Source organism: Haplochromis burtoni, unplaced genomic scaffold, assembly GCF_018398535.1.
Source record: "Haplochromis burtoni strain Fernald_Lab_line unplaced genomic scaffold, NCSU_Asbu1 Contig_10, whole genome shotgun sequence".
Lineage (NCBI taxonomy): Eukaryota > Metazoa > Chordata > Actinopteri > Cichliformes > Cichlidae > Haplochromis > Haplochromis burtoni.
The window spans coordinates 262,868-276,237 of NW_024582371.1; positions in this window are offsets into that span (position 1 = coordinate 262,868).

The following is a 13,370-nucleotide window of genomic DNA, read 5'->3' on the forward strand; positions in this document are numbered from 1 at the left end:
ATTTCCAAATGTCAAGAACTGGAGTGAGAAGTATCATCAAGAAATTCAAAGAGAGCCAAACAATACACAACAAGCCTGGCAGAGGTAGGAAGCAAACTATTAGAAAGAATGTGGAAAGAAACTTAGTTATAGATGTGAACAACTGCTGAGACACAAGATAACGACTGAGCCAAGTTCGTCTCAAAGATGACAATCAAAAGAACCCTGCACAAAATTGGACTATAAGGTTGCAGAACAAGAAAAACCTCTGCAGATGAACCACCTTCAAGCCCACCTGAAGAATGCTAAAGACAACCTGGAGAAAGATTATGCATACTGGAAGCACACCTTTGGGTCAGGTGAGACAGAACTATAGCTCTTTTGTCACAGAGATGCTGCTTATGTTTGAAAGCAGCATCTCTTTCAAACTATAAGCAGTCAGCTGACAGAAAAGTACAAATGGACATGACAGGACTTTCAGAACGATCTAAAAATAAATGAATGAATAACAGCCACATTGAAAAAGGTCATTGGTGCTTTATGAGATGAACAGTACTGAACTGTAAAATCATTGTCCCTGATCTTTGTAAGAGCTCCCAATCCCTGTGATTTCAGCTTGAACGAAAATGCTAACAGAAGACTGATTACTGTTTCTGAATTTTGCAGACATGACCAGACAAACACTATCATCTCTTTAAGCCCTAGGCCAGTTTTAAAAATAGACTTTAACCTGAAAAGAAAATTCCTTAAATTCATTCAGTAACAGATGCAAAACTGTGAGGGCCACAATGAGCAATCGTGCCAGGCCAGAGTTCATCTAAGGATATTGTTGATGAAAACTATAAATCGGAAATTCAAGAATTTGATATACGTTGATTTAATGGAAACGGTAACTCCTAAATTTAGGAAAGGTAAAAAATCTTTTAAAAAATTCTGGGACCCAAAAGTTCCAGACTCGAATGTTAATGGTAAATAGGCTGGTACTGGTACCACAGGCTGAACAGAGGGGACTGTATTTCACTCTCCAAGGCACGAAACAGTGGAGGTTGGTAGCCTTGAGATACTTCCAAAGGAGAAAAGCTTGTTGTAGAGAATATCCATGTTATGCCCAAACTCCAGCCAAAACAACTGGATGCTCCAGGTGGAAGGGTTGGATGAGACAACACGCTGAAGGGCAGCTTCCACGTCCTGATTCAGGTGTTCTGTCTGGCCATTGGTCTGAAGTTGGAAACCAGAAGATACACTTATTTGTGCCCCCAAAGCTGTACAGAGCACCTTGCAAGTGAACTGATGGCCCCGATCAAAGACATTGTCACAGGGTATACCATGAAGTTAGAATACATGTTTAACTAGGATTGCTGCAGTCTGGAATGCTGTTGGAAGTTTGGGGAGTGACAATAAGTTAGCTGCACTTTAGAAGGCTAGTCAAAATCCAACAGTGATCAAGGCAGTGTGAGCACAGGAAAAAGTGTGAATGAACTAGAGGCTGAGCTAACGATTCAGGGATGCATTTCTCCATACCCTCTCTTTCAGGATGTCACATCCTGTTAAGGCAACTAGCGGAGAATGATACGAGATAGGAGGTCTATGGCACAGTCGCATGCCTGCCAGGAGGGAAAGCATGGTATTAAAGGAAAACTTCTGTTAAGTCATGATCTTCAGGGACAGTGGTGAAAGCTATAGTAGAGCCCTGTGCGGGCCTATTTTTAAATTCTACTTCTGTCAATCCCAGTTCAAGTCCAGCTACCACAGGGTGGTATGACAGGTAAGTGTTCACTGTTCTCAATGCATGCAAGGCAGTAAATGTCTTAAAACCAAAGTAATGAGGCTGTTCTTAAAAAGAAAGTATCTGTGTACAAATGTAAGGAGTAAAAGTAAAAAGTTGGTGAAAACATAAATACTGATGTAAAAGATGAAAATAGTGGACATCAGCTGTTTAATATCTACATGATAATGTCTCTGCACTCCAACTCATAGGTAACCTGTTCATCCTACATGTGTTCAACTTATGAGGGAAGCAGGGCTCCCCTCTCATGCTGTCCTCTGAAGAATGTCAAGACAAATTAGGTTACCCTCGGATAAAAGAAGCTGCCTTGTTTAATGAGTTCTTCGGAAGAACAAATAAATGTTTATGGAGAATCTCCCCCTCCTGTGTCGTGTATGGCAACATCATGAAAACACTGAACTGTTGCCAAGGAGATCCCATCACTTTTCCTAATGAGTGTGGCCTTTGTGTGTTGCAGGTTAAAACATTTCATCACCCTTTACTATGAATTCACTTCTTGGCTCTGATAACATCTAATCACCCTCTTTGGCTGACTTAATTAATTGTATGCTGTGTGGTCAAATATTTATGCTTGTTTGAGGTATGTCCTTTCTATGTTGTGATCAGTGTTGGGATTGTTATAAAAAAAAAAACCAACACCCACGCACTTTTCTTTACGACATTACTTAATTATTTCCAGAAAAATGTAATACATACATTACCTTCTCGTTTCTCCGTAAAATGATCTGAAACACACAACAATAATATAAACATATAGGTTGTAGTTACACACAACAACACAAATCCTAATGAGGAAACACATATGATATTTCTCTATTAATATTTAGGTATGAGTATAAATGTGACAGCAAAAAGTAAAGAAGAAAACCAGAACAAAGAGACATCACAGCGATTGGCACGGCGATTCTACTTAAGAAACATGAACAGGAGAACAGGAGAAATCGAGGGTGCAGCCTGACTGCTCATCCGTTTGTAAGCAGTTCAGGGTCTGACTGCTGGGCTGGCGTCAGCATTCGCTCGCTTTTAACACCACTCTGGGTTCTTGGCTAGCTTAACGTTAGCATGTGAAGTTGTGTTAGCAGCATAATGAAGCTTGCACTTTACCATTGCACTCTTGTCCTTTTGTGCAATAAAAATAAAGTAATGTTTAATACACACTGTAGACTGCACCACTATCTGGTACATGAACTGAAAACAGCTGACTGTAATGGAAGTTCAAGTGGAACAGATGAACCGAATCAACAAACAATTCCAAGGAACTGAGCTACTGGGAACTGGTTATCTGCAAGAACCAGTTCTTGATTCCCATCCGTAGCCTCAGAAGAGTAAAATAACTCGTAACTCATATTCACCAAGTTCTCAGAAACACGAGTTTGAGATTTCAGGTTAAGGTTCATCTGTAGGCCTGTATTGAGTCCCATATAGCTATAACCTGTGTCAGGGAAGTCTTGTTTGCATTCATACTGTTGCACTGATGTGTCTACGTTGCAGTGCCATTACGAGTAAAGTTACCCATATGGAAAAGAAATAGAACAAACTTATAAAAGACTTGCATAAGATGTGGCCTACTTCATATAGTGTAGCGGTCCCCAACCTTTTTTCGCGCCACGGACCGGTTTATGCCCGACACTATTTTCACGGACCGGCCTTTAAGGTGTCGCGGATAAATACAACAAAATAAAACTAGTACCAGTACCGAAAAAAAGAAGATTTATTCATAACACACGTGAAAAGACCCAGGAAAACTGAGTTAATGATAAAAACGATAACAAAATAACGCTGAAAACCGATAAAAACCTTGAAAACTATACATTTCACACCTGAGCATCAACTCTCGCGGCCCGGTACCAAACGACTCACGGACCGGTACCGGTCCGAGGCCCGGGGGTTGAGGACCGCTGATATAGTGAATCATATAAGGCTTATATGATTTACTCATGAAAGTGGCCACTTTCTCATTACTTTCATATATTGTTTTAGTAAGTATCCAAAATATACAAGTCTCATTTATATAAATTTTAAATAAAATAAGTAAGGGATCTTATATCTGTTTTCACTCTTGTATGCTTTTCATACAAGTTTCACACAAGACAGATACATACTTTATGAGATTTATATATATCTTTTCCATATGGGTAGGCTCATTATTTTGGATTTGGAGGTGATAAATATTGACTTTCCTATAATAAATACAGCACAGAAAGATAACTTTAGAAAACATTAAGTTTGGAACTTCATCTGAGAAATCCACTGTTCATTTAATCCCATTGTAGACTGACTGACTGAATCTCTTAATTAGTGTTTCTTCATTGATTGGCAGACTGACAGCAGGCAAATGGAAACTGTGAGCCTTGAGAATACGTGCTAAATAAAAACTCAAAAAAACTTGAAGCATTTGTGACCATGTAGAAGAGAACAGGAGCCATGTGTTTTATTTCTCAATTCGAACTCATGGTTTACTTCCCTCTGAATAACCCCCACCCCCAAACATTTCTCTCTCTCTCAAGTTTCCCCCTCACTGAAACAGAATTACTGTGTCAGGTTTTTTCGTGATGCAATTAGTATAAAGTGTGGGCATTTTTACAGCATGGGTTGGCATTGCCTCACCCACCTCACCACCAACCTTTCAGCTTCTAACACTGTGTGGGGTCCACCAGCGTGAAATCCTGGTGAAAGGGTTGGACTGTGTGTGTGTGTATTTTTTCAGGGAAAGGTTCCTTCTTCTCTGCTGTAAGGTTTCTGCTTATACATACATAGATGCAAACAAATATATGTATATATACAAATTAAATCTGTAGAGAGAAATATTTAAAGTTAAATTAACACTTTATATAAAAAATAAAATCATTAATCTAACTAGTAATGCAGCAATTATGACAGTGGAGTGCCCCTCTATATAATCATCATCATATCATATCAGCTGAGAAAAAAATTAAAGGTATGTTTTTTGCGTGCACAATAATGAAAGAAATCATTCTGCTGAGCTTTTTTTTGAACTTGGAAGGTTGTTGGGATGGTTTCTGCAATGGAAGCTCTAAATGGACCTGAGCTTGGGTCAGGCCTTTCGTGCAAGCTCAGCCAAGAAGCAGAAAATAAGAGCCTTAAAATAGAGAAAGCACTGCAATTCTGTCAATGGGCCGTGTTGTGTAAGTAAAAATAAATCAGTGGGAAAATATAATCAAAGGGCTCACTGCACTTTATTCATTTTTGACTCCATGCAAGTCAAAATAAAGCAACATTGAGAGTGAATTGTTGGATTTCTCACAGTGTTCACAGTGCTAAACTCACAGCTGACTTGCTGAAAGAAGAGCTTGTTAAAGCCAAGCTAAAAACTGAGAAAAGGTAGGAGGACATAATAATGACCAGTTATTGAAGTGACCAAATTAACACTTACTCTTTATTTAACTTCATTAAAATGGCCAAAGTTGCTAACAAACGTACAATCTAATAGAAATCTAATCTTTCTGTTAGACTGACTCCAGTCTAAAAATGTTACCTTACTTTTAATAAAGTGAGAAAAATCTAAATTAAGGACAACGTCTATGAGTCACTGTTGGCCATCTGCCATGGAAATAGCAGGTTGGAAAGTACACCATGTGTTGTGGTGAAGGTGGCAAATGGACAAAGGCATTGGGCTTTAAATGATTCATTACACGCTGTGAGTCACATTTTAATTTGAGTAAAAGGTTTTGTTGTTTCACCATAACCAAAGCCTCTCCCTAACCCTACTCAACATTGTTTTAGTTGTCTAAGCATAACCCTAACCTCGCCCAAGCTGCAAATTCTGTTGCTTTAGTTGCTCAACTTAACCCCAAGACTGACGTGTTTTACTCAAACTAGCATTGTACTTGCTTGCAGTCATCAAACAGCAAATGTCATGGAGATAAATCTGTTCACATGAATTAGACCTAAGCTTTGAGGCAGATTACTGACTACTCTCATGGTACACATTGGCACTATCTAACCAGTAAAATGTTACAACTAAATGCAATAGTGTTGGCAAGGTTAAAAATCACTCCATTTTTAAATTAAATTTTGATCTACTGTGGAGCAGTGCATTGTTCTCAGCTGTAACAAAGACATGTACTGAACTCTCTTGCACTGTGATCTCTTACTCTTATGGGAATTTTAGCTATTGCAATATTCTTACCATTAAGCCACACCAGGATCTAAGGATCAAGTTTGTGTACACCTGGAAGTCCTTTTGCAACCAAAGGAATCACGCTTTGTTTGTCTTGACAAAGAATAGAGGTTTAAGACAATACACACATTGGCTTCACTTTTCAGGCTAGTCTTTCTTTAACACACAACCTAAAGTTTATGCAATATTCACTTTATTCAAGAACATTAATTTACCCTTCACATATGACATAATATAAAAGAAAGAATTTGCACTCAGAGAACTTTTTTCTAAGCTCCATAAGACGGTCCTCTGAGTTACTGCTACTTGGGGAGGTTTTTATGACATTATTCTCCACGTTACTGTTCACACAGTTGGGTGCCATGTGTTCTGCCCACAAGAGTGTACCTATAGAGCATAACTATGGAGCCCTAATGATAGAGGACCACCCCTGAAAGATGCTGCTGTGCCATTAAGTCATGTTCCATATGCAAAACAGCATAAAGGTATATTGTTGTAAGGAACATTTAATAAATTCTCTTTCAAATTAAACACTCTTATTACATTTACAGTGTTTCCTTGGCTTATAAAATCTCCAAGGTTGGTTACATTAATTGCTCGTTAAAGTGCACACAGGGGTACATTTTAGTGTCGTTGAAGGAAATAACTGTAGTATGCAATTGTAAAGTTTCATCATTTCCTATTTGGAAAGATAATTCAAAAAAGTTTGTTAAGAATGAGAAACTTCTGATTTTAACTGACCGTCATAATCTAAGTTTTGTAGCTCTGATTTCATCCAGTAACCCTTCAAAATATCTGGATTACCAGTGCAAGACTTCAAAGATCCACAGTTTGTCAATCCTGTGACGTATATGGCTCGCCTGCAAGCCAAGTCCAACATCAAACGAACGGACTCCAATGAATTTATGTGCCTGTAAAAGAGGTTTTTGGGTTGAACGTAAACGGCCTGACATCTGTGTTCAATCTTCACTGTGGCATGTAATGAGGATCACGGTGCCTTTGTTCTCTTCTAGAGGAGAAAGGGAGCCAGGTTGGGGCTGAAGCTCAGGTAAGCCTGCATATGTGCCTCAAAGCTAATGGAAAACATTAGTTAAGGGGTGTGGAGAATCGAGGCTTTGCGCCTGAACCGGGGACCTTACCAGAGGCCTTTAAAGCCATGTGGCTAAATCATCAGGACTTGGTTCTGAAGGAAGGTTTGGGCACAGACCAGATATAAAAACAACATGTGACTTTCACATATATACTGAAAGTTTGACCTGCTAGCAGCTAAAACTGTAATGTGCTACAAGTTTAAGGTCAGTAGGTCAATCTCAATTAGTACACCTTGTGAACAGGACTGAGCCAAAGTAGGAGCTAACGAAATGTCAAGAGTGTTTATTTTTCCTCACAAAGCTTTTATAAAAAGCCTTCCTTTATGCTCTCACATACATGAGCCCGGTCTAAAAGCCAAATATGAAATGGTCACAGAAAACGCTCTGTACCTTTTCAGGGACCGTAGATATTTTACATCTACAGATTTTCTCGAAACAAAGTGGGGATGCCAATAGTTACCATGGTAACTAAGAAAACAGCTCTTAAAAAATTTAAGCATTATATTTTAACTCAAACTTTTATCTTTTTCTAAACTTAATGCAGTAGTTTTAATGCTTAAGTAACATTTTCAGTGTTTTTTAAAAAAATAATACATATGAGCTGTGAAGTAATTTGCTCCATCATTAACCTCTCCAATCTCTAAATTCAGGTTTGTCACCCTTTAAAAATGGAAAATATTATTATTTTTTAATAAATAGCTATGAATCAGAATGTATGAGATACAACAGATACCCAAATACCAATACGCTGTTTCAGATTTCTCCCACCTGCTGATGAGAACTTTTGTTTGCAAGCCACTGATCCCAGTTGGCATTGAGGTGCCAGTCTATCACAGACAGGAAAGAAACCATTCACACTCACATTTACATCTACTGCACGTGTGATTCTGTCAGTTTGAACTGTGCGAGGAAATCAAAACGCACAGTGGGACTATATAAAATCGATGCCACTCAGCATGTTCAATTCAAAAAGCGTCTTGCTGTGAGCTGACAATACTAACCTCTGCACCACTGTGCTGCCTCTAAGCCTCAGTTACAGAAAGCTTGCACATGAAAGCCGAGAGAGCGACTTTCATGTGCAAATCAAAATCAATTCCAAAACGAGTAAAATCTAGTGGGAGAAACCTTTTGACAGATACAACAACTTTTTCGGGGATATATGAGACACACTAAATGTGGAAATTATTGAGTTTTAGGGGGATGGTTTGGGGATTTTGTTACTGGCTGCTGAAAATACCAGCAAAAATGAGAATTTGACATTTGTCAAAGTGTGTTAAGATTCACTGAGGTGTACCCTCAGTTTTTACCACTAACATCCACTGGATCTTAATTTGTCAGATTGCTCTTTTTATTGTGACTTTAGTAGTTTTAGAATCCTTTTCATGTGGTAACTCTGCTATTTTGTCCAGACCACATATAATTTCATATGCAAGTGCAGTCTTCAATTGCAGCTGCATAAATAAAACTGAGATGCTCTGGATCACCTTTTCACTAAAGGGAAATCGGCACTTGGGTGGCTGTCGGTCAGCGGTTCTATATGCTGACCAACAGCCAGGACTCTGAATTGGCACTGTGTCCTTATAAAAAGAACCACTTATGGCCTATGGCTCTGAGAAACATTGAAAGGCTGTCTTTTTTCAATTGCGGACAGAAGGGACTTAACATAGCAAGACCTTCATATTCATTTAGAAAAGTGCATATATTAAAAATAAAGCAAGAGGATATCTAAAAGGATGCTTGGCGTTTTCTTACAAAGAGTTGCTTTTAACTAATACACTGTGAAAGTTGTGGGATTATAATATTATTTTATGCCATGTTAGACCCCTAATTAAAGATTGTGAATTATTATGTAGTTTTAGTTTGCATTATTCTCCTGAATTAGAAGAAGGTGATAACTATTGCATTTGTTAAACTGATTTGCATTACATTAGACTGCTGATTTATTGTGAATGAATGATATTGTTTTATGATGCATTATACTGCTGAGTTATAAGAAATACTGTTCGCAGAAAGTCATCGCCTTATTTGTCTGATTAGAAGAGAACAGAACATACTGGAGTTTTCTGCCCCATCTCAGCAGGAGCAGATAAACAGGGAGCCAAGGTCGTAGCTTAGGCGCTGTGTGAGAGAAAGAATGTGAATGTGTCCATCTCCCACGCGTGTGATCATTAAAATCATCGTTTGACTTGACCCGGCCGGACCAGTGTTGTTATTTAGGTTTTTCCTCTTGTATCCATCCCAATATTTGAATCCGTAACAAAGTGTATGCATAGTTTTATCTAGAGGCTGACCGATATTTGACTTAAAAAAGATACCAAAATTCAATGATTTCAAAATCACATCATCTGATACAGCAGCAATTATGCTTCATATATTTATTTCTTTATTTGTTTACACTCTGCCGAACACTGCTCAAATCATTAAAACGTATCTGAAAACATATTTGAAGGTTTCTTCTTCTTCCCGTTTTAGGTTTTGATTTATCGGTCACCATAATTACCAGTACTCTTGCTGTACTTGTTATTAATCTCTGTCTCTCTTCCACAGCATGTCTTTTATCCTGTCTTCCTTCTCTCATCCCAACCGGTCGCAGCAGATGGCCCCGCCCCTCCCTGAGCCTGGTTCTGCTGGAGGTTTCTTCCTGTTAAAAGGGAGTTTTTCCTTCCCACTGTCGCCAAAGTGCTTGCTCACAGGGGGTCATATGATTGTTGTATTTTTCTCTGTATGTACTGAGCAAATTTGTATGTGAAATATGAACTGGTTCAGCTAACTCATAACAAACAAAAAATTACTTACTTTTTAAAAGCAATCTGCTTAATATAAGGTCAGGTCAAGTCAGACACAGAAGACAGTGAATGACAAGCTTGTAGTTTTGTGATTTGTTGAATTATCTTCTCTTGCAAGCCAACTGTCTAATAAAGCTTGCTGTCAAGCTCCACGTAATTTTTGTTTTCAAGCTCTTTGGGTTAAATCTATTCAGTTCAATTCAGTTTTATTTATACAGCGCCAAATCACAACAACAGTCGCCTCAAGGTGCTTTATATTGTAAGGTAGACCCTACAATAATAGATACAGAGAAAAACCCAACAATCATATGACCCCCTATGAGCAAGCACTTTGGCGACAGTGGGAAGGAAAAACTCCCTTTTAACAGGAAGAAACCTCCGGCAGAACCAGGCTCAGGGAGGGGCGGGGCCATCTGCTGTGACCGGTTGGGGTGAGAGAAGGAAGACAGGATAAAGACATGCTAGCTGTTAATAACAATATTCAATAAGAAGAGGTTTCTTGTACACTATTGTCAAAGCTTCCCCCTATTGGATGAATGACAGCCAGTCTTATACACCTTTGGGAAATTTTCTTTCTCCTACTGTATAAACACTTTCAATAAGAAACTACGCAAAGCTATTTGTGATAGGCTGTATTTAAACAGAATTAGGACAATAAGAAAAACAGGAATTCTGAAATGCAATGCTTTATGTGAGTGCTATCATGCACATTATTATGTACCAAATAAAGCAGCTGCCCTTTCAAGACAGCTCTTGAATTACAATCAGTTATGGTACATGTTAAATGGCCTGTATTTGTATAGCGCTTTACTAGTCCCTAAGGACCCCAAAGTGTTTTACACATCCAGTCATCATCATAATGATCACGTTGCTCCATCTGCCACTATAAAGTTAATCCCATCTGAATAGGGCTTTAATGTGATAGAAAGCCCTAAAAACCAGGATGTAACCACCCCACAGGTGGTTATAATATCAAACTCTAGGTGTTTTGAGTAATTGGGTGGGAATACTGGTGCAAGCCACAAATACTATACTCCTGGAGATGGGACCAGAAGCAGCAGTCTTCCTTCTTCAAAGGCTTTGGCAGGTGTGCCCAGATCAGCCTCCAGCATCAGCTACTGAGCACTGGGGTGAAACTGTAGCTGAAAGAGGCCAAAGTAGACCTCCTGGTTGTTTGATACTATAGGGAAAATTGGTTTACCTCTAATGGAGCATTCATTAGTTTTTACTGGCATATGGCACCTCATAAAGCATGTTTTGATCTCTACTCATCATGTGGTGTGAAGGGAATTCTCTGCGTTTTGCCCGTTTTCAATTATTCTGGATTTACCTTGGACATTTATACATATTTTAATTGAATAAAATTAAGAGATATTTTAATTAACTTCATACATTTGTGTATGTTTGTGAATCTACAGAATGCTTTAAACCTGCCTGGTGAACAAATAGAACTGGGTCCACTCTCAGACATAGATGTGTGGTACTTTTTTGACCCATCACTTGATAATTAATTTTATTAGATTTTAAGGTGGGATTAGTTAAATTAAAAGAAAAATAATTGTTACATAACGACAGGTTTTTATTCCTTATCTGCCTGTGCCTTGGTAATAAGGTTAAAGTTTTCATTGGGCCTTTATTCTCTCTGGTGTTGTCTGAGTGGTAATTCTCTAGATGCTGGTGATGGCGACAAGATTAAAGAAAGCATGGGAAGCAAATAAAAACTGATAGCTCAAGGCTCAAGTTTCTACTTTAATGTCATATTTCACATCATAATAAAACTCTAAGTTTATCTGTATAATATAAACTCTATTAGAGCCATAAAAGGATTGGCTAGATTACAAGCTAAAAATAACCTTTTCATATGTTTTCGATTATGTTTCAAAAAAACTTTACTTTCTCCTGGAAAAGTAGCAGCGCAACTTTATCCCAAACCTGTGCCACTATTTCAAGAATTTAGCAACATTACATATGATTCAAGTCAATATATAGATCATTTACATGCTGTATGGAAACATCAGAAAAACATCAACCTACAGTTCTGATATGCAACCAAAGCACAACAAAGAGTTGTGGTGTAAAAACAAACTGAAAGGCACTACACCCTTATTTGTTTAATGGTTAACTCATGACTATTAACATTAGCCACTGTAAGAGCATTAGCAGGTAACCTGCCTTAAGTTGTGAGTGATAAGAGTCTCTTTCCTGAGTGACCTTTTTCAGCCACTCCTTGAAAGGATAACAACAGCATTAAAATTCCTCTGTTTGTATACAGTCTGTCTGAATATAGATTTATTATGTCACAACTTGTTAGAGATGTTTTTTTTTTCTAATCCATCTTAAGCATGAGCAACTCTTTAGCTGAGATCCCTGGAAATCTGCTTTGTTTGTGACATAATACACTTCCAAAAACCAGATACGTGTTTTATTATCAAAGGTTAACCCTGTGAGGTCTGAGTCATCATTGATGACTATTCTAACCCTTGTTCTGAATCTTTACCCTAACATTTACTTTATTGAAAAAAGAATACGATTATAGTTTTCAATATGTGTCAGGAATTATTGAATTTAATTCATATTTTGGGCCCTGATTGTGAAGATATGGGAGAATGATTAAAATTACAAAACTACCAAAACTTAGTAGTTTTGTCTTAGAACTACCAATTAACCTAATCCCACTAAAACCTGATATTTAAATCTATATAGATATATATATTACAAAATTTTAAAAAAATGAAACGAAAGGTATGATCACATCAGACTTACAACAAATGATTTCTAAAAGGACTCATGATGTTGCTTTTCTCATGACAAAGATGAGAAAACAACATCAGTACACCTCCAAAAGTTGATTCTGTTCATCTGGACGTAGCGTTTTGTGGGAGAAACGTTTCGTCACTCATCCAAGTGACTTCTTCAGTCTCAGCTGACTGCAGGTTTCCCCAATCTTATAAACAGTACATTTGCATAATGACTGAAACCAGCCCACTGAAGGAACAATGGGCTGGGAGGTCAGTTCCTTAATCGTAATTATGCAAATTCTCATGACCATTGATCAACAACCACTGACCCTGATCAATGAGTACCATTCACAGAGAGTTGGGGAATGGCTGCAATCACAGCATTGTAAGATGGTGAAAGATGTACCCTTAGGCCCCCTCCTCGATTCAGAGATGGTCTTTCCCTTTTCACGTAAATGACCTCCTTGACTCCGTGCTCAAACCAGCGTTCCTCCCTGTCCAGGATGTGTACATCCTCATCCTTGAAAGAGTGTCCACTGGCCTGTAGGTGTAAATAGACTGCAGAGTCCTGGCCTGACGAGGAACATCAGTACACCTTAAACAAGACAGGAAGTGGCTTTAATATTCAGGTAAATCGCTACGCATGTTAAGTTTTTAACTAAGAATTCCAAACTGCTTTCTCTTACTTTACAGTTCCTTCCACCTACATACAGGACATGGAACAACTTTACACTACACTGTAGTCATTTGTTACATTTTTAAATAATACATTTTTAGCATTGAACAGTTTTTAAAGCAGTAGGTCCAAGAAGCTGTAACTCACAGTGTTTTTAGGACAATTAAAGGCAA